Source organism: Oenanthe melanoleuca, chromosome 12, assembly GCF_029582105.1.
Source record: "Oenanthe melanoleuca isolate GR-GAL-2019-014 chromosome 12, OMel1.0, whole genome shotgun sequence".
Taxonomy (NCBI): domain Eukaryota; kingdom Metazoa; phylum Chordata; class Aves; order Passeriformes; family Muscicapidae; genus Oenanthe; species Oenanthe melanoleuca.
The window spans coordinates 1,857,416-1,876,289 of NC_079346.1; the positions used below are offsets into that span (position 1 = coordinate 1,857,416).

General features: G+C 48.9%; 1 protein-coding gene across 3 annotated transcripts in view; it reads right to left on the bottom strand.

Moving 5' to 3' along the window:
- Positions 1-18,486, bottom strand: part of LOC130258400 (contactin-4) — a 259,140-nt gene extending 240,654 nt beyond the window's left edge. For 2 of the 3 annotated variants that reach the window (XM_056501727.1, XM_056501725.1), the window contains exon 1: positions 18,352-18,486. The gene's annotated coding sequence lies outside the window, so the exon portion shown is untranslated. The remainder of the gene's footprint in view (positions 1-18,351) is intronic. The other variant, XM_056501726.1, reaches the window with a different exon arrangement.
- Positions 18,487-18,874: the final 388 nt, after the last annotated feature.

Sequence of the window (18,874 nt, forward strand, 5' to 3'; positions counted from 1 at the left end):
GGGACAGGGACGGGGCTCTGGGACAGGGGACAGAGATCTGGGACAGGGAGAGAGCTCTGGGACAGGGACAGAGAGAGCTCTGGGACAGGGGACAGAGAGAGCTCTGGGACAGGGACGGGGCTCTGGGACAGGGGACAGAGATCTGGGACAGGGAGAGAGCTCTGGGACAGGGACAGAGAGAGCTCTGGGACAGGGACAGAGAGAGCTCTGGGACAGGGGACAGAGAGAGCTCTGGGACAGGGGACAGGGCTCTGGGACAGGGGACAGGGCTCTGGGACAGGGACAGGGCTCTGGGACAGGGACAGAACTCTGAGAGAGGACAGGAGCTCTGGGACAGGGACAGAGCTCTGGGACAGGGGACAGGGCTCTGGGACAGGGGACACCAGTTCTGGGACAGTGACACCAATTCTGGGACAGGTGACACCAGTTCTGGGACAGGGGACGCCTGGCTCCCAGCTCCCAGCTCATTTGGGACACCCTGGTGTCACACAGGGTGCCCAGGTGTCCCCGTGCTGGCAGTGGCACAAGGACAGGGGACACAGAAACATCCAAACTCCTTCCAGCCAGGCCAGCTGGGAAATGAGGGGCTGGTTTTCAGTTTGCAAATGATGAGCATGAGAACAGAAAGGCTCCCTTACAAAAGGGAGAGAGAGGGAGAAACAGAGCACATTTTACTTATTCTTCAGCTCTATTATATCTCTCTGTGGGAGGTGAAAACTGGCAATTACTCTGGGAGATGCACAGGTAGGAAGATGGAACATAAATCAAAATACAAAGGATCTGGATGCATTCTGCAGTTATTCAATGGGTATTTATTCAGGTTGCTTGGGAAAGCTGCTGCAGCACATCAGGAGAAGTTTCTGGGACCTGCCTGGCGTTCCTTGGCAGCCAGGAGAAAAGAAGATCAAGAGAAGCAGGATCCCACAGGCAGCACACAATCCAAACAAAGCCATTTGGAGAGGGAAAGGTTGGCACAGGTCATGTTGACACAAAAAAAAAATATTTCTGCCAGATGTAAGTGGTTTGTAAGAGACACATGGATGAATTTTGGAGCACTTAAAGCAGTTTTATTCCTGCACTCCGTGGGGATTTCATGGGAACAGAAGACAGCATTCATGTGGAGAACACACAATTTTAGAGCCCATATTCTTGCTTCAGAACCCCCAGACTTTTGTGAAGCTGAAGGTCAGAATTGAGATGAACTCGCTGGAATTCATATTCATCAGGAAGAAACAAAGTAAGTCCTGGGAAGCCCATTAAAAAAATATAATGTGCTTTTTTTTTTTTCCTCAGGAATTACTGTGAAATTGGGTGTCAGGTATCTGACTTAATGCTCTAATGGTGGGACTGGAACACTGGGGGAGGATTTACAGGAAATATCTGCTCCTTATCTGATCAGAGAAGGAAACCAAAGTCTCAGCCTGACACTCCAAGGTGGCTCTGCTGTCAACTCAAACCTCCAAAATTAACTATTTATCATTGGATTAAAACACAGCTCAGATCAGTCACATTGTTCAAGCTCAAAGACTCTGGGACCCCAAAGGAATAGACCAAAAAAAACTCACAAAGGCAGGCAAGAAAATACAGAGACACACAAAAAATGAGGTGACCTGAGCAAGAAATCCAGCACCAGCCCTGAGGCTGGAAATGGTGGCAGAGCTGCTCCAGGGCTGCTGTTACCAGAGCAAAACACCTCCAAGAACAATTTCTGTATGAGAAATGATTCAGGAGATTAGCAGCCATCAGGAAATCATTCGGGGGGGAAAAAAATCTTTTTGGAGGGTTTCTTCTGATGGAAAAGGCAGGAGCTCATCATGGGGACCTCGTTTTTTGGGAAGAGCCACACGGGGGAATGGACAGAGCTGGGAGGGCTTTGAGCTGAAAACCCCAAGGATTTATACCCCAGGTGCTACATTTGTTTAAATCATATTCCCTGGAATTAATTATACTCTTATATATCATGAATTACTCACTGATGTCATCCAATGTATGAAAACAGCAACATCATCAAACCATGTATCCTCCTTTACACAAACTGCACACTTTTATTTTACACAGATTATTTACCCCACTTCACAAAATCTGCTGGTGTTAACTCAAAGCAATTATGCTGAAAGACCAAGAGAAATCCAGGGAAATTAAAAAAAAAAAAAAAAAATCACAAGGCAGTGGCACATTTGCATGGAAACCTTCAGCAGCAGACTTAGGGTAAAGAGGGAAAGGAGCAAGGGTGAAGTTTCAAAAGCTGGTTTTAAATAATAAAAGATGTGTAAATATCCACCCCAGTGGCTGTGAGGAGATCTGTGCTCCAGGGCAGACCCTGGGGCAGGAGTGATGCCTGCAGGGATGGAGCCCCAGGCACAGGCTGGAGATGGGAACCCGGGGGAGGGCAGGGAAAAATGGATGTTTTCCATTCTGGTGGGATATTTCCAATGTAAATGTCTGGCAGACTGGGGACAGCAGCTTTTTAAATTTTTTTTTTAGCATCAGGATAACTCAAATGAGATTGTTTATGCATTAATGAGATATCAGAGCACCAAAAAAGCAAAGAGTGAATGAATTCCCCTGCATGCCCAGTTAAAGGATGGGGTCCCAGCTGAGGGCTGCTCAGTGGGGTCTGTGCTTGAGACAGCTCAGACAAACCCCTAATTCCTCCTTCCTGCCCCAATTCCTCCTCAGCCCCACTGGACCAGGGGAGTTTCAACCACTGAATCCTCTGATTCCTCCTCAGAATCTGCTGCTCAAAGGAGTCCAGGATGCCCTGTTACACACCCCACAACCCTTAAATAATCCAGAAATTCCCCACTTGCACATGGGAAAAATCAAATATCACAATGCATCTATCACCTTAAAAAAGGCCAAGCTGCCACCCCAGAGAGGATTTTTTTAAAATAATGTTAATTCTTGGGCTTTTCCAGCTTTATTTTAAGAGCTTTATTTCAAGGCACTCCATCTAGGATGGAGAAGGAATGTGCCTTTGCCCAAAACAATATGCAGCGTGAAGGAAATTCAAACTGACACCATTTCAAGACAGCAAAGACAAACTGATTTAGCAGCTCTGACAGGCATTTATAAGCAAAATAAAATGTGAATCTAATTTTGGCCTACTGCACCGAAATAATGCACAGCGTGGTTTGATGTCACAACATGAATATTTCATACATGAGCAGCATCTGGACTGGGAGGGAGGTTTTTCCAGACACCTGTGGGAGATGGAGAGGCCTCACTGCTGCTCCTCACTGAGTCACCTGAGAGAAACTTTTAGGCCCTTATTGACTTTTTAACTGTTTTTGCCAGATGTCAATACATAAAAGTAAAAATCATGGCTGAGCCTTTAATTCTAATTAATGGCTGTATTGATCAGCTAAGTTCTGCCTCGCCTCACGTCACAAAACCTGCTGGATTTCACAGGATTCCCTGCCAAAAAGGGCTTTATCCTCATGGCTGGGGGTAAAGAAAAGGCTGAACTCTGCAGCTTGCTCTTTTTCAAAGCACATGGATGAGGAGCAGAGCAGAGAGCTGGGGCAAAGTTGGGTATTTACAGTCTCCAGAGCATTTTGTTTTGATTTGCATCGAGTTTCAAGGTTCAGCAGTTTAACAGCCAGCACTGCCACGTTTCCATTTCCTTCATTTCCAATTTCGAGCAAAAAGCATCCCAAGGTTACATCTGCAGGAGGAAATCAATCCCAAATTCCACCTGGCAGTTCACCAGGGTGTGGAGGGAACCAGCCCAGCTACTGCTGGAGCTGTGCTGAGTTTTGGCACTAAACATTTGCACAGCCCTTGAAGTTGCTCAGTTTGCAGCCTGAAAAATAAGCAATGGAAAAGATGCACATAATTTAAATGACACTGAATATTCAATAATGGTAATGACTTCAATATTAGGAGCTCTTTGATGCTGTTTCTGGGGGAACTGTTTGTCCTTGACCTTTGCTTACTCGTTATTTTGTCTATGCATAATTAACACATTCATACTACCATATAAAAGCCACTTATTGATACTGTCCCAAGGGCAGCTGGTTATCTGGGAAGAACATGGCCACATTAACATTTACTAACTCATTTAGCTCCTCTCCCACATTAAAGTGCAGAAAGCCATTTGTCAAACCCCCCCAGGTGTGTTTGAGGCAGGCAATGTTTAACGAGGCAGTGGTTTAAGTGTTGTCAGGGCAGGTGACAGTCATTGGCAGGGACAGCTCTAACGAGGGCAGAGAACATTCTGCATGGAGCCACCTGCAGATCACACACACAGCCTGGGAATATCACTTCCTTCCTGATTTTTCACACTTTTCCCTTATCCAGCCACAGCAAGTGGATGAAAGTCACATGTGTGGTGAGTGACCCGTGCCCACCCCAGGGGTGACATCCCCCCAGGTGCCAGCTCAGCAAGGTGGGAGGTCACCCAGGAGCTGAGGTTTGATGGTGTTCCACAAAATCTCACCTCCAGACCTCACTGCTGTGAGAGAAGCCAAGCATCTCCTGCAGCAGGGCCAAACCCAGGAGCTTTAAGGAAAAATATTATTACTACTACTAATAATAGTAATTGCCTCCTGTTTCCCTCCATTGTTCATCTACACAAACTAAATATTCAGGGCCACTTCAGATTTTTTCCAGCATTTTGTTCCCTGCACTTAACTTTTATCTGGGAATTATTTTTAAAGACTTCCCTAGCAAATCTCTGGTAAAACACATGTCAGCACTTTGGCAGGGGCTGGCAAATTTAGATTTAAAAATGGAAATTGGACTAATTAATTACTTCAGATGGAAGAAGAGAGCAGGAATTCAGCAGGGAACATCTCCCACCATCCCAGGGTGCTCCAAGCCTGGCCTGGGGCACTTCCAGGGATGGAGCATCCTCTGGACAAAGCTTAGCTACAAGTATGGCCCCATATTATTAAATTATTAATGTAATCTCTATTAAAACTTCAGTGTTTCCAAGTCAGAATCTTCTTGTTAAAAAAAAAAAAAAAAAAAAAGGCAGAGGAAAAAGTGCTCAGTAAACAGACAAGGAATGTAATCCATGAGGCTCCACCAGGGAAAAGGAAAATGAATAAAGCCAGAAACTGCTACCAGATTTTCATTTTGTACTTCTACAAAAGAAGAAAGAACAGAAATGAAATATAATCAGTGAGTAAGGAGCAGGTGATGTAAGGAATCAATACCTGAGTTATCAAATAACACAGCTGACTGCTAGAATAGACCAGATCCTGCAGCATAACCTGCATTTCAGTATTAAAAAGTAAAAAAAATCATAACAGCACAAGGCAAAGAATGGATTTTTCCCTGCTAATGTTGATTTAAAATATGCAAATTTATTCTCAAGCTCCAAGGTGTGGGGAGTGACTGCTAAACCTGCAGAACAGTGACCATTAAACACAACAGCAGCAAATACACAAAGGGAAACAGTTTTCCTTGGAAGAAGGAAACTGTGCACCATAGAAACCTCTCCCTGAGCTTGATCATCAAGTCAAGGAAGAAGTAAAGTGGGCAAAGTTTCACCCTCCTTTTATTTGGATAATGGGGGGCAGAGTTCTCCCTGACATGTTCTTAAAAGTGTGAGACAGGAGTGGTTGTCAATCCATAGCAATAAACAAACTCCTCACAAATCCAAAATTATTCATTACAAATTCCCAGCTTCTCTTTTGAGAGAAAAGTGCTGGAAAAGGCTGATCTGAAGTACAGCAAAAACACAGCAAGTGTGTGATTTGCCCAACCCTCCCTGCTTAACATTCCTGTCCTTTGCAGGACCTGCACAGCAAATGCATCTGGAGTGTCCAGGGTCTCTGACAAGAGCTGACAGATGATGGATGGATCAAATCCAACACCTGGAGCACAGGATGATAAGGCTCAGGAATGAAGGGATGAGTGACAGTGGCTGAGGAGATGAGCAGTCGTGGGACCTTCACAGCAGAAGGCTGCATCACCTATTCCTGCATGAAGAGGATAATGAATGAGGTGACAACAGCAGGAATTCATTTCCAGCCAGGAATATCGGGCTTACCAAACCCTGGCAGTGCTTTGTTTGTGTTAGCAGCGTTCTGAGCACGGGGAGGGGTTGGAGGCTCCAGAACTCGGTGTGACCGAGGATTCTCCCAATTTCCCGTCAGGTTTGGGGGCTGGAAATGCTCCCCTGGACCAGCCCACCCATCCCACCAGCACAGCATCACTCCCAGAGCCTTCCCAAAGCCATCAGAGCCACCTCAGAGGCAGGTTTTTGGGATTTCTAAATGAGTTTTATGATTTCTAAACAAATTTTATGATTTCTAAACAAGTTTTATGAATTCCAAACAAGTTCCAATTCAGAAAAGGATAAGGAAGTATTTAAACTTGTAATATGACCCAAAGAGCAAAAGGATTATAAAAAAATACAGAGAAGGGGGAAAAGGCATTTGGGATCCAAGCAGATTTGCTGCTCTCACCACTTTTGTAGCTCTGAGAATTTTCAAGAATTCGGTGTCTTGTGTCATTAGTGAAAACAAACAGTGCCATAAATGAATTCTCAGGAGCGCCCTGTTTCACTGATATTCCACCAGTGAAAGGAACTCCAGGGGAGGTTTGCAGAAAGCAGAGAGTTCCTCTGAGCTCCAGCACATCCCTCCTCTCCTCAGGCTCCTCCTGCTAAGCCCAGCCTAACTCTGCCCTGGCTGTTTCCAGCTGATAGATGGAGCCCCTTGCAGCAGTGGAACATGAGCAGCCCCCAGCACAGACACATTTCCTGCTCCTTCTGCAGGGAGCTGATCCCACTTCCCTGCACATCCTGCCTGTCCACAGCACATCCTTCCTCCACACCAGCCTCAAGACCACAGCCCCATTAAGCAATCAAACCATGGATGCTCATTAGCTGCCTCTCCTCCTGCTGTTTGCTTGCCTGGTCTCTGTTTGCCTTTTCTTCTCAACTTACACAATATTTGGGTCAGGAACTTGGAGTTCTTTGCCTCTTGCCTTGCCTCACGCTTGCACAGCCTGGCAGGTGTTGTGGGAAATGCATCTATTCCAGTTGTGTCATTTATTTATAAAAATTTACACAAAATTTCACGAAAGTCAAAACAGCTCACAAGTAGCAATGACAACTTTCCTGCTTTCTCCTTTGCAGGTTAGGTATTTCATTTAAGAGGGATTCCTCTTTTTTTTTTTTTTTTTTTTTTTTTTTTCTTTTGCCTAAAAAAGAATCCAAAGAACTTGAACAGAATAAAAAGGGCTTGGATTGGCAGGACAAGGGGGAATGGTTTCCCACTGCTGGAAGGTAGGAGGAGATGGGATTTTGGGATGAAATCCCTCCCTGTCAGGGTGGGAAGGGGCTGAGATTTCCCAGAATTCTATAATTCCCAGATTTGCTGTGGCTGCCCTGGATCCCTGGCACTGCCCAAGGCCAGGCTGGACATTGGGGCTGGAGCACCTGGGGCAGTGGGAGTGTCCCTGTCCTGTCCCTGTCCTGTCCCTGTCCCTGAAATCAGATGCTCTTTAAGGTCCTTTCCAACCCAAACCATTCTGTGATCCTCTCAAGTTCTTTATCCTAGTGCTGAGTTAACCCTGGGGGAAATCAGTGGAATTCAAAGGGCTTTTTTCCCCCCAACTAAACACCTAACTCAGCTCCTGTTCATCTGAAAATCTGTTTACTTTAGCAAGGCTAAAGAAATCAAGCTGTCCATCAATTATTTAAAGTGTTTGGCCCTGAACCTGGGTCCACACTTCATTTCACCACAGCCTTAAAGCTGGAATCTTCCACAGCCAGAGGATGGGGCAGGGAAAGAAAAGGCCTGAATTGACTTTGGGGGTGAAATGAGTTATTTTGGATGCTCTGAGCAGATGGTGGGGCTGGATCCAGACCTGGCTGGGCAGGGAATTATCCCTTCCACTCCCTGAGCTCAACCACCCCCATCACAGAGGGGTCTGAGCTGGACTTTGGGCAGAGATCCTAAATACAGATGTAGAAATTAAAACAAAAAAAAAAAAAAAAAACAAAAAAACAAAAAAAAAAAACCACCAACAAACAAACAGGTATATAATTTTATCTATATAAAATCTACTCAATGATTTAAAAATAGAAGTACAGCTAACACTCCAAATCTCTGTCCTTACAAGAAGGGGAGAAATGCATTCTTCTGTTCCATGGAATTTAATTAGTTCCTAAATTTAGGTTCTGTCAGTAAAGTTACAGAGGATTCACTGCAGATGGATTTAAATACTGGATGATGTTTTATATTCCACACAATGCTAATGGATGACATTACCTTCATATCGATATTGTCAAGTATTTCTGAGGGAATGCTTGGGTCTATTCATAATGTTTTAGTCAGCTAAATCATATTTGATTGCATTTTAAAAAAAACCTAACATTTTCATTCCCAGATATTTGTTATTTGAAAGCAAGAATTCATTGAGACCCTGAATCCCATGAGCTGGGAAAGAATGATCTAAAGCAAAACTACAGGTGCAAAAATAATTAAATCTTTTAAGCATCAGACAGAGTTATGATGCAATCCACAGGGGAGAAGGAAAGAAGTCAGTGCTGAAATTCTTCCTCTGCCATAAACTTATTTCTTCCAATTGCTCAGTACCCTAAAATTCAAAGAATTTGGGTAGAACTTGCTAGAAATTCCAGTACTTAAATATCTCAGTATCTCTGAGCAGCATCTTGTGCATCTCAGCTGTTCATCTCCAGTAAAACAGGACCAGCTAAGGAGAATTCCACAAGGATCATTTCAGACCTGGAATCTGAATTCCATTCAGAGCCCACAGTAAGAAGGGTCAGACCGGTTCCAACTGCTGCTACCCCACACTGCAGAGTTCACAAGGTGTTTTCTCCTGGAGATGCTGAGTTTGGACAAAATTTAGGCCAAACTTACTCAAAAGTCACTCAGAGACAGAATCTGCCACCTCAGGCCGGTGCAGCTTGGGCAGGGTTTTATAACTGCTCAAAGAGCATTCCCCCACCTTCTTTATTACATTTTTGTTGTTTTTATTGAGCAGATTCACACAGCTTAAACTCTTTTGCACACACAGGGCTGACATCCCAGCTGGATGGCCCAGGACTAGAAATGCCATTTTAAAATGTGACCCCTGAGTTTATTTCTGACAGATGGAATTTCCCAGGAACAGAGCTGAGCTCCCTCCATTATATCTGAACTCAATTTCAGTTTGATCTATAAGATTATTTTCATTCCAACCCCTTTGGACACTTGCAACAACAACATTTCCCTTTTCCCTACATGGATTTAATTTGGTCGTGCACTGCAGCTCTGCTTAGAAAGCTGCTTAGTGGCAATGCTTCAGAAATCTGAATCAAATTTTCCTGAGTGAAATAAAATTAGTTGTTGAGGAAAGGATAATCCACTTTTCTAGGGGCAGTGTTTCCATATTTTAGGTAATGGTTTGAAAATGCAATAATAATCCTAATAATAAAATGGCTCTGAGATGCAGTGAGTGCTGATGGCAGGCTGGCTATGGGAGCAGTGCTGCACTCTGGGGATAAACTGGGAATGACTGGGAGCACTGGCTGGGCCACAGACCACAGATTGACACCAGAAACCTCTCAACTTTCTCTAGGCTTGAATCTGCCTGGAAATTCCAAGCCCTGCAGGGTGATTAAGCCCATTACCAAATGTGCAGGCAGTTCTCTCCACCATGAAGGGATTGGTGATGCCCAAAACCCGGGTCCCAGGAGCTGCTGGTGGCTGCAGACAAGGTCACAGTGACACTGGACACACCCAAGGGTGAGGTCAGAGCATCATCTCACCCTGCCATGCCAAGGAATTGGGCAACTCAGAGAGGGCTGGAACCTCCCAGGAACTGGGATCATCCATCAGCAAGACAGGCAGGATCAGGAAAAAAGAGTGAGAGCAGAATCACGGCCAGGGAGATGAGCTGCCCTGGAACTGCAGCTGGAAAAACCCTCTAGAACCAAAGTCCAACCATTCCCAGCACTGCCAAGGCCACCCCTCACCCCTGTCCCCAAGTGCCACATCCACACAGCTTTTAAATCCCTCCAGGGACGTTCCAGCACTTCCTGCTAGTGGGAGGGTGATCGAGCATCTCCTCCCAGTGACAAAAATGACCCATGAGTGTCCCTGGCCCTCCTGTGCTCACAGTGACATCACCAAAACTGATGGAACTTTCTCAGTCAAAGCCTTTTCTTTTTTACTGTGGACCCCCATTAAAAAAATTCCTTTAAAACAACAGTACCCTGTTCCCAGGAAAGCCCAGAGGCTGGAGGGGTTTTATCCCCATTTCACCAGGAGTGGAAAGCAGCAGTCCCAGCCAGCTCTCTCCATCCCTCTGGGAATGCCCACTCCCATTTCTGTGGAAAACCTTTGGCCAGTGAGACCCCACAGCTCCATTCAGCTGAGCAAGCAAGGCTGGGAACCCATTAATGTGCTGGGTGAGTTATGGTTCCCTGCAGCACCTTTTGTTCACTGTCAAGGTTCTGCAACAATGACAGATGCAGCTGCAGCCAGCCCAGAACTCCAGAACTTGATCTCCTAAATCATTCCAGATATTAAATGTCTCAGCAATAAGCCTGGCAAATGAATTCCTCTGGAAATCCCACTTGGTGCTGAGCACGAGGCAGGAGGGACTCCCCACACAGCTCCCATTGTTCTGTGGGAAATTGTGCAGTTCTGGAAAGGAACCAGAAGCCCAGGAAAATTCACCACACAGCTGCCAGTGGCTGCTAACAGGAGCTGCAAATCCACCTGGATAAAGTGAGGCAGCACAGTGGGGCATTAGGAGCTCAGCAATCCCAGTTTTAATGGCAGGAGCTGGACATGCATATAAAAATCCCACTTAGCCTAGTAAATAAACAGAAAGGACTGCAGCAAAATAAAGAACCAGGGGGACACAGGCAGAATGCTTAAGCAGCAAGACACAGACAAGGTTTCAGTCTGGCTCTTCTCAACCTCAGTATTAATCTTTTCTTTTTGTTTAAAACCACCTCCTTCCTCCAGCCACAGCAGTCAAGAGAAGTGAGCAAATTTCACCTCAACTCATTTACAAAGAGCACGGGACTGTTCAAAGGAATCCTCACCCAAAGCAGCTTAAGGCACAGAGGGTGGAACAATTGCTACTTCATTTTTAATTTCTCCAATTCACCATCAGATAGATGACAGTGCTTAGCACAGGAAGGAGTCTGCAGGCTTCATAAACAATAGAGGTATTACCCATTATCACACAAGTACAAATTAGTTTGACCTTTCCAGCTTTTTTCATATGAAGCTTCCTTTTTTCCACTTGACTAGAGAAAATATTGAGTCAAGCCATGTTCTGCACTGCCTTCTCAGATGTATTTGACCAGTGCTTCTTCCCTAAATCTGCAATTAGAAGAGACCCATTAAACACTGAATTAACCTGAGGAGTTCTCTGGCTCAGCCTCACTCTTGCTGCTGCTCCACACCTGCTTTTGCCAAGGGGGAACAATGTGGGATGTGATAATTTCATATTCCATGGGAAGGACTGGGATATGAAAATGCTGTTGTGGCAGCAGAGATCATCACAGAATCATGGAATTGTTTGGGTTGAAAGGAGCATTAAAACTCATCCCATTCCATGCCATGGGCAGGGACACCTCCCACTGTCCCACGCTGCTCCAAACCTGCTCTTGGACACTTCCAGGGATCCACAGCTGCTCTGGGAATTCCAGCCCTCCCTACCCTCACAGGAAGGAATTTATTCCCAATATCCCATCCATCCCTGCCCTCTGGCAGTGGGAAGCCATTCCCTGTGTCCTGTCCCTCCATCCCTTGTCCTCTCCAGCTCTCCTGGAGCCCCTTTTGGCCTGGACAGGCTGTGTGTGCACTGCTCAGGGACACATCCCTGCAAGGGTTAAAATCATTCCCCATGGATAATCAGCACTTTCTGCCAGGGACTGGGAACGTGCTGGACGCAGCACAGGGATCCTGTGGTTCTGATGATTCTGTGAGGAGCCAAAGGAGCTGGGGAGGAGCAGGCAGAGGGTGATGCTGAGCCAGCCACAGACCCTGCACCTGCCAGCCAAAACAGGGAGGAGCTGCTGCTCTGGGCTGGGCAAGGAAACAGGGAAACTGCAGGTGGAGAAGCAGGGAGAGCAAGGGGGACACTGGGCACAGCATCCTGACAATCACACCGTGTTCCACGGAGAAATCTGGTGCATTCTTGTGTCAGTTCCTGAGAATTAGGGATGCTGAGAAAATTATAGTGCAGCAATTGGGTTTAGAGGTGTTAAATCCCCTACCAGCTAAACAATTGAACTGCCTTGTCCCAGACCACAGAGCAGGGTGTTCCCCTGGCTCTGCCCTATCCCAGGACATGGAGCAGGGTGTTCCCTGGTTCCCAGGAGATGGAGCAGGGTGTTCTTGGTTTCCAGGTGATGAATCAGGGTGTTCCCCTGGCTCTGCCCTATCCCAGGAGATGGAGCAGGGTGTTCCCCTGGTTCCCAGGCAATGGAGCAGAGTGTTCCCTGGGCTCTGCCCTGTCCCAGACCATGGAGCAAGGTGTTCCCCTGGTTTCCAGGTGATGGAGCAGGGTGTTCCTTATGCACTGCCCTATCCCAGGCCATGGAGCAGGGTGTTCCCCTGGTTTCCAGGCCATGGAGCAGGGTGTTCCCTGGCTCTGCCCTATCCCAGGTGATGGAGCAGGGTGTTCCCCTGGCTCCCAGGTGATGAAGCAGGGTGTTCCCCTGGTTTCCAGGAGATGGAGCAGGGTGTTCCCCTGGCTCCCAGGCCATGGAGCAGGGTGTTCCCCTGGCTCCCAGGCCGTGGAGCAGTTCCCAGTGCCCCAGGATGCTCCATGGGATCAGAGCTGTGGGCTGAGTGCTGCCACCCTGTGGGACCCGAGTCACTCCTGCCTGGGCTGGCACTGCTGGGATGCTCAGCACATACCTGGGCTTGGGAGGCTGGCAGGGCTCAGAAGCCAAATCCAGCTGTTCCCAGACAAGCACAGCACGCTGGGATAATCCTGACAGCTGATTTAGGAGCTGGGGATGTTTATAAATAGGATTTAGAACAGAGAGGTTACTGAGTTCTGAGCAGAATAAGAACAAATGTGATAATTCAGGCTCATTTGTAAGGCAAAGGTAAGAGATGAATTTACACAATCCCTGTTTACTCACACAGATCCAGGCCTGTGGAAATCCTGCTCTGTGCATCACTAGCAGCAGATTCAGGCTGAAATCACTCTTCTGCTGTGCTTCATATTTCATTCATTTCTGCTTCCAGCTATACATGCACAACAGAGGGCATGATACATCTCCCTAATTGAACAATACAGATCAATTAAATATGAAAAGTCGTTCTTGGACTGAAACCCTCTCAGGCAAATGTTCTGCTCTTATGCTAAGTAACTCTTTTAAAAAGCTGGGAGTTGAGTGCTGTTCAGAGGGGATTTGATTTTTTTTTTTAAAGACTGGGAGACAAAGCCCAAAAAGACTCATCCATTCATTCATGACAAGAGGAGAGAGTTTTGACCAGTGAGCAAGGTAGCAGTGAATAAAAACCATCTTATTTTATTCAAGTTCCTCACAGCTGTTTGTGTGAGGTGCAGAACCCCCTGTGCTCCAGAGATTACCCAAACCACGGATCAAACTGGACAAACATCTCTCTGCTGCAGGTTTTCCGCCTGGAAAGGTGTGAAAAGGAGCGATGGGAAAGGGAAAGCTGTGCCCTGAGCAGCCCCGATGGCTTTTTGGGTCTCCACACTCCCATCACTGGGAGCACAGAGATGCAAATGTGTTTTGTTGTCTGCAAGGGTTCCCCGTGATCTGAATAAAGGAGTTAATAAGAGATGGGTTAAAATCACACAGGTAGGTTGTTGCTGTGCAGCACGGCTCATTCACATTAAATCACCCTCCACAAGAGAGATTTTTCCATCACAATCACCCGGGATGTCCTTCCTTCCCCTTCCTGGGCTCTAATTAAATGCAATGACCTGCTAAGCCTTATGTAAATTGGCCTTAAACACCACATCTCTTCCTCGGCTAAACATTTATATAAATAAATTATAAACACAGATTTTGCCCGAGGCCAACAAAGATACAACACTGACAGAACTTCTGGAAGAGCAAATCAGTCTGGAGTCAGGAGCAGCTCGGCTCAGGGTCTGCTGGAAATCTGGAGAAAATCAAGATTAACTGTGGGGTCTTTCAAGCACATCTTGCTCTCAAAAAGAATTGGGGAAAAGTCCACATGAGAAGGTTGAGTCTCACTGAATCCAAAAAACAAAGAGGAGAAAAGGTGGAGAAGAACCATCCTGGTGCTTTTATCTTTAACTTATCTCAGGAGAACTTGGTACTGGCTGGATCCTAACATGAATAAGGATGTCTGGCCAGATCTGAGACATCTCCAGCAAGTCCTCAAGGAATACAGCATCAACAGCTGAGCAACTTGAGCTTGAGGAAGAATTAACAGAAGAAACAAACCCGGCAGAACCTCATTTTTGAAACCCTTAATGCAATTTTTAAACTAAATCCCTGCCATTTTGAAAATGAAATGGTTGCAGGTTATTTTTTTGAGGCCTTCTGAAGTGCAATAAGTGCATCACTTACCTCACTGGAGGCCACATGCTGATGCATCTGTGCTGTGATTATGACCCCAAGCAAAAATCCCAATTTATGTTGCAGAGGCAAAACTTCTCCCTTCAGCAAAGCTGAACTCTGCACTGACAGCCACCAGGTTGCTTCCAAAATGCTTTGACCCTGCTGGTTCTGAGGGCTTGACTTGCACTGCTTTAACCCAGCAATTAAAAACACCCCAAAATCTCATTTTTTGTCGTGGTGTTGGGTTGGGATAGATTTGCAGATTGACATAAAATGAATAGCAAAGCTTGGAGTTATTCCCAACACTCAGAACCCTGTTTGGAGCACAAAGCGCTGCTCTCTTGGTTCATAAGGAATGTGAAGCTCGTTTGTGTGAGGATGAGAAGCAGATTTGACACAGATTTGACACGTTCCCTTCGAGTGTCCCCAGATCTGGCGGCGCTGGGAGGAGGAGGCAGGGAAGAGCTGAGCACCGGCTCAGTAAATCAATCAGCAGGGTGCCATCATTAGCTATTTGCTTTGCTAATAATAAAAAGAATGAGTCACTCCTGTCACGATACGGGTGAGCACCGTGGCGGTGAGGGTGAGGATAAGGATGCGGTGCCAGCTTGGCAGCACGCCTGCCCCGGGCTCGCAGTGACATCCGTGGGCTCGGGGTGATTCACGGCTCTTTGCTGTGCCTGCCCTGCACATCACTCACCCACCGAGCAGCAGGGACTCCCAACGGCAAGGAAAATTCCCCAACTGTTGCACCGAAGGCTCTTCAAAGAGAGCTGAACCTGGAGTGACGACGGGGCTGAGCGCCGGGTCAGCAGCGCATCAAAGGAGAGAGCAGAGACTCCACCAGGTCATCCCAGGCCACACAGGGGAGGTGTGGGAGCAAAACCCAGACTTGCTCTGCTCTAACGGGGCTAAAAATAGACCTGTGGTGATTTATGAACTTTCAAAGGCAGCAGAGTATTTTTAAGCAGCAGCAGCTTCTCCTGCTCTGTCTGCATCCCTGCTCGGCGCCAGGGCTGAGTCCACCCTGATGGGAACCAGCCCTGCAGACTGCTCACCAAACAGAGCTGAACAAGACCACAAGAGCAAATAAAAACACACTGAGCTATCCATCTCCTGGGTAGTATCCTTCCTTCACTCTGCCTCACCTTTACCTCTGAGTTTTGAATATTCTGTTTTTAAAATCAAGTTAACTCCACAGACCTGAAGCCAAGGTAAATAAATCACATGGCAAAATTACTCCAAAGTTTTGCATCTCTGGGAGAAATTTTACATGAGCTCACCCCTGATTTCCAGCTGTCCCTGGTGGGGTAACACAGGAGTGAGTTTAAAACCAAGGAAATGTTAATTCCAATAAATAAAGACCTGGATAGCAACAAGAAAGACTTTCATGCACGAAGAGATCCAAGTTTGGGAGCCAAGGTGGGCTCTCACAGCTGCTCACTGGCTGCCACTGCTGCTCTCCTTCCCTCTGGAATAAAAGCTCCTCAACCAAGGGCTGAAAATCAGCACTCAGCAATCAAGCACTGCAATTAACACTGGAAAAATCAACTCAGGACACCCTGGAGAAGCATGGCTGAGGTCTCAGAGTCACCCACCCCGTGGCAGAGGTGTCCTTGTGGCCCTGGCAGAGGTCACCCCCAGCCCTCCCACCATGCAGACCCCGCTGCGGGCACACCTGCCCTCCTCAGCCGCCCCAGCCGAGCTCAGGTGAGCGGCTGGCAGCTCCACATCCCTGCTCGGCCACGGAAAGCCAGGCTTTGGGGGCTGCAGCACCTCAGCCGTGCTCCTGCACAGGTGAGCCGCTCCCCCGCTGTCATTCACATTCCCAACACACGTTTTGTCACTGTGGAGAGCAGAACGAGCTTAAAATTCTGGGAGCGCCAGACGGGCTGGGAGAGAGCTCAGCTCCGCTGCAGAAGGACGGGGAAATCCTCCCAATTCCAGAGTTTTGCCAGGATCATTCAACTCCACTACCTGCAGCACACCCTGCTCCCCTGCACTCTCACACCCAAGAGCTGTGGGGGTTTGGGGCAGGAGACCCTCAGAGCCTCCCAAAAGGTGGTGTTTAGAAACACACCCGGAGTTTGGGGTGGTTTCCTGCAAAGGGGCGCTTCCTGAAACCCCCCAAAATCTTGCCAGGTGGGTTCAGCTGTGCCCAGAGCTCGGCACGGGAGGGAGAGGTTGCTGCTGGCCAGTGGAAGCCATTGTCTCCAGCAGGCTGCCAAGGGGAAATTAGCAGCGTGCACACCTCTAAATGAGGCTGTACAGCAAGGAAAGAGGGATTAGCCGTGTAAAGTAAGTCCTTTTGGTATTAGATTAAAGAGGGGAGGTGACTTTGAAGGATTATTCAAGAGCCATTTAAGCAGTTTTCAGGGACTTACAAACGCAGGGTAAAAAATGCAGCTCCTCATGTCTAGAAAAGAAGAAAAAATTCAGTTTCCCGGACAGGAAAGCAGCAGAAGAAGCTTCTGGGGGACCCCCTTAAGTGCAGGCCCCCCCCATCAGCTCCCCAGGCTGGGTGCTGGCTGTGGAGCCCGGCTGCAGCATCACCTGCACACCTGGGCTGGAGCTGCTGCAGGAGCCGGAGGGAGCAGGGAAGGGGCTCCCACAGCCACGGGGATGGGTCACGGCTCCCTGCGCTCCCTGGCAGCACGGGCACAGCCAGCCAGCCCCCAGTGCGGGGCAGGGGGTGCTGCATGTCGGGAAGGAGCTCCGGAGTATCGCGACCATCGCAGGGGGAGCTGCCTCCAGTCCCTGCTCCCGCCTCGGTGATTTATCCGCTGGGATGCAGGTCCTGAACCGAGCCATGGAAACCGGAGGATGGGCGAGCAAAACCACAAAAAATGGACTTGTCCCTCCAGCCAAACGTCCCCTGCTTCCCCGCACCTCAGGGTGCCTCATCAACATGCTGGGTCTTAATCCTCTGCCCACATTAATCCAGCGAGGGGAGAGGAGTACGCGGCTCCAAGACATCAGACTGCTCTATCGAACGAGCCCTCCTCGGGAAAAAAAAAAGCCTTTTTGGCTCAGCCTAAGAGGTGACGGGTAATTAGTATGGAAGATACAAACTATTGCCACTTGTTATGCAAGCAGCATCCTTTAATTTGTAGTTTCGAGAGCAAGCCGCTCCTGTCTGGGATAAATAAAACAACACGCTGCGGTATGTTGCTCACGACACGGGAGCAGCAGCAGCCTGGGGAAAGCGAAAGGAGCTCCAACTCCAGCCGGGAACGCGGCTGCAGCCAGCAAAAAGTTCTGAGCAGCCTGGAGGGTGCATCTCGCACCCGCACTCCGGGATGGCCGCACTCACCCAGGGATGCGCCCGAATTCACCCGCGGATGCTCCGGCACTCGCCCGAGGATGCTCTGAACTCACACCGGGATGCGCCTGCACTCATCCAGGGATGCTCCGGCACTCGCCGGGGGATGTTCCCGCATTCACTCCGGGATGCGCCCGCATTCGCTCCGGGGATGCTCCGGCACTCGCCCGGGGTCCGCAGCCAGGCTCCGCACGCCCTGGAGCACGCTTCGCGCCCCGCAGCAACCCCGCGTTCCGGGGACACCGAGGGGACACCGAGGGGACACCGAGGGGACCCCGGCAGTCCCCCGCTCCGGGGACACCGAGGGGACACAGAGGAGACACCGAGGGGACCCCGGCAGCCCCGCGCTCCGCGCCCCTCCGGCCGCGCATCCCCTCCGCCGGCTCCGCATCCCTCCCGCGCTCTCCTTCCCCCGCGCCGCAGCCTTGCTTAAAAACCCCTCATTTATTCCCTTCTTCTTCTAAAACCCCGTTCAAATCTGCCTCCCTCCCCTCCGAGCCGAGCCGAGCCGAGCCGCTGCGCTCACCTGTGCGGGGAAGGCGCGGGCGTGCCCGGCGCGCAGCGCTCCCGCAGCCCGAGGTGCGCGGCTCCCGCAGCATTGAGCGGCGGCGGCGGGAGCCGGGCGGGCTCCGCGCAGACCCCACCCCCGGCCCCGCCGTGCGCGGGGGGCGGGCGGCCGAGCGCCGGGGCCGCTTTAACCCTTCCTGCCCCGCCGGTGCCCGCCCGGTGCCCGCCCGGCGCCCGGCACCGCGGGCAGCATCCCCTGCTGCAGCCCAGCTGCGGCTCCTTCCGCCCCTTCCCGTCGCCCTCCCCGCTTTTCTCCCCATCCCCGACCAGCCCCGGTCTCTCTACGGGAGATCACAGAATCCCAAATTACCGCTCGCGGATTTTTTTCTTTTTTTTTCCAAAAAATTTCCCCTCGGCGCGTTGCCCTCCGGTTTTAATCCCAGATTTGCCGTAATTATCTCGCTCTTTAAAGGGAGCCTCTCCTCACCCAGCCTCTGGCTCAGCCCTTTGCATCCGCTGCCTCCTTTCACCCCTTCCCGCTC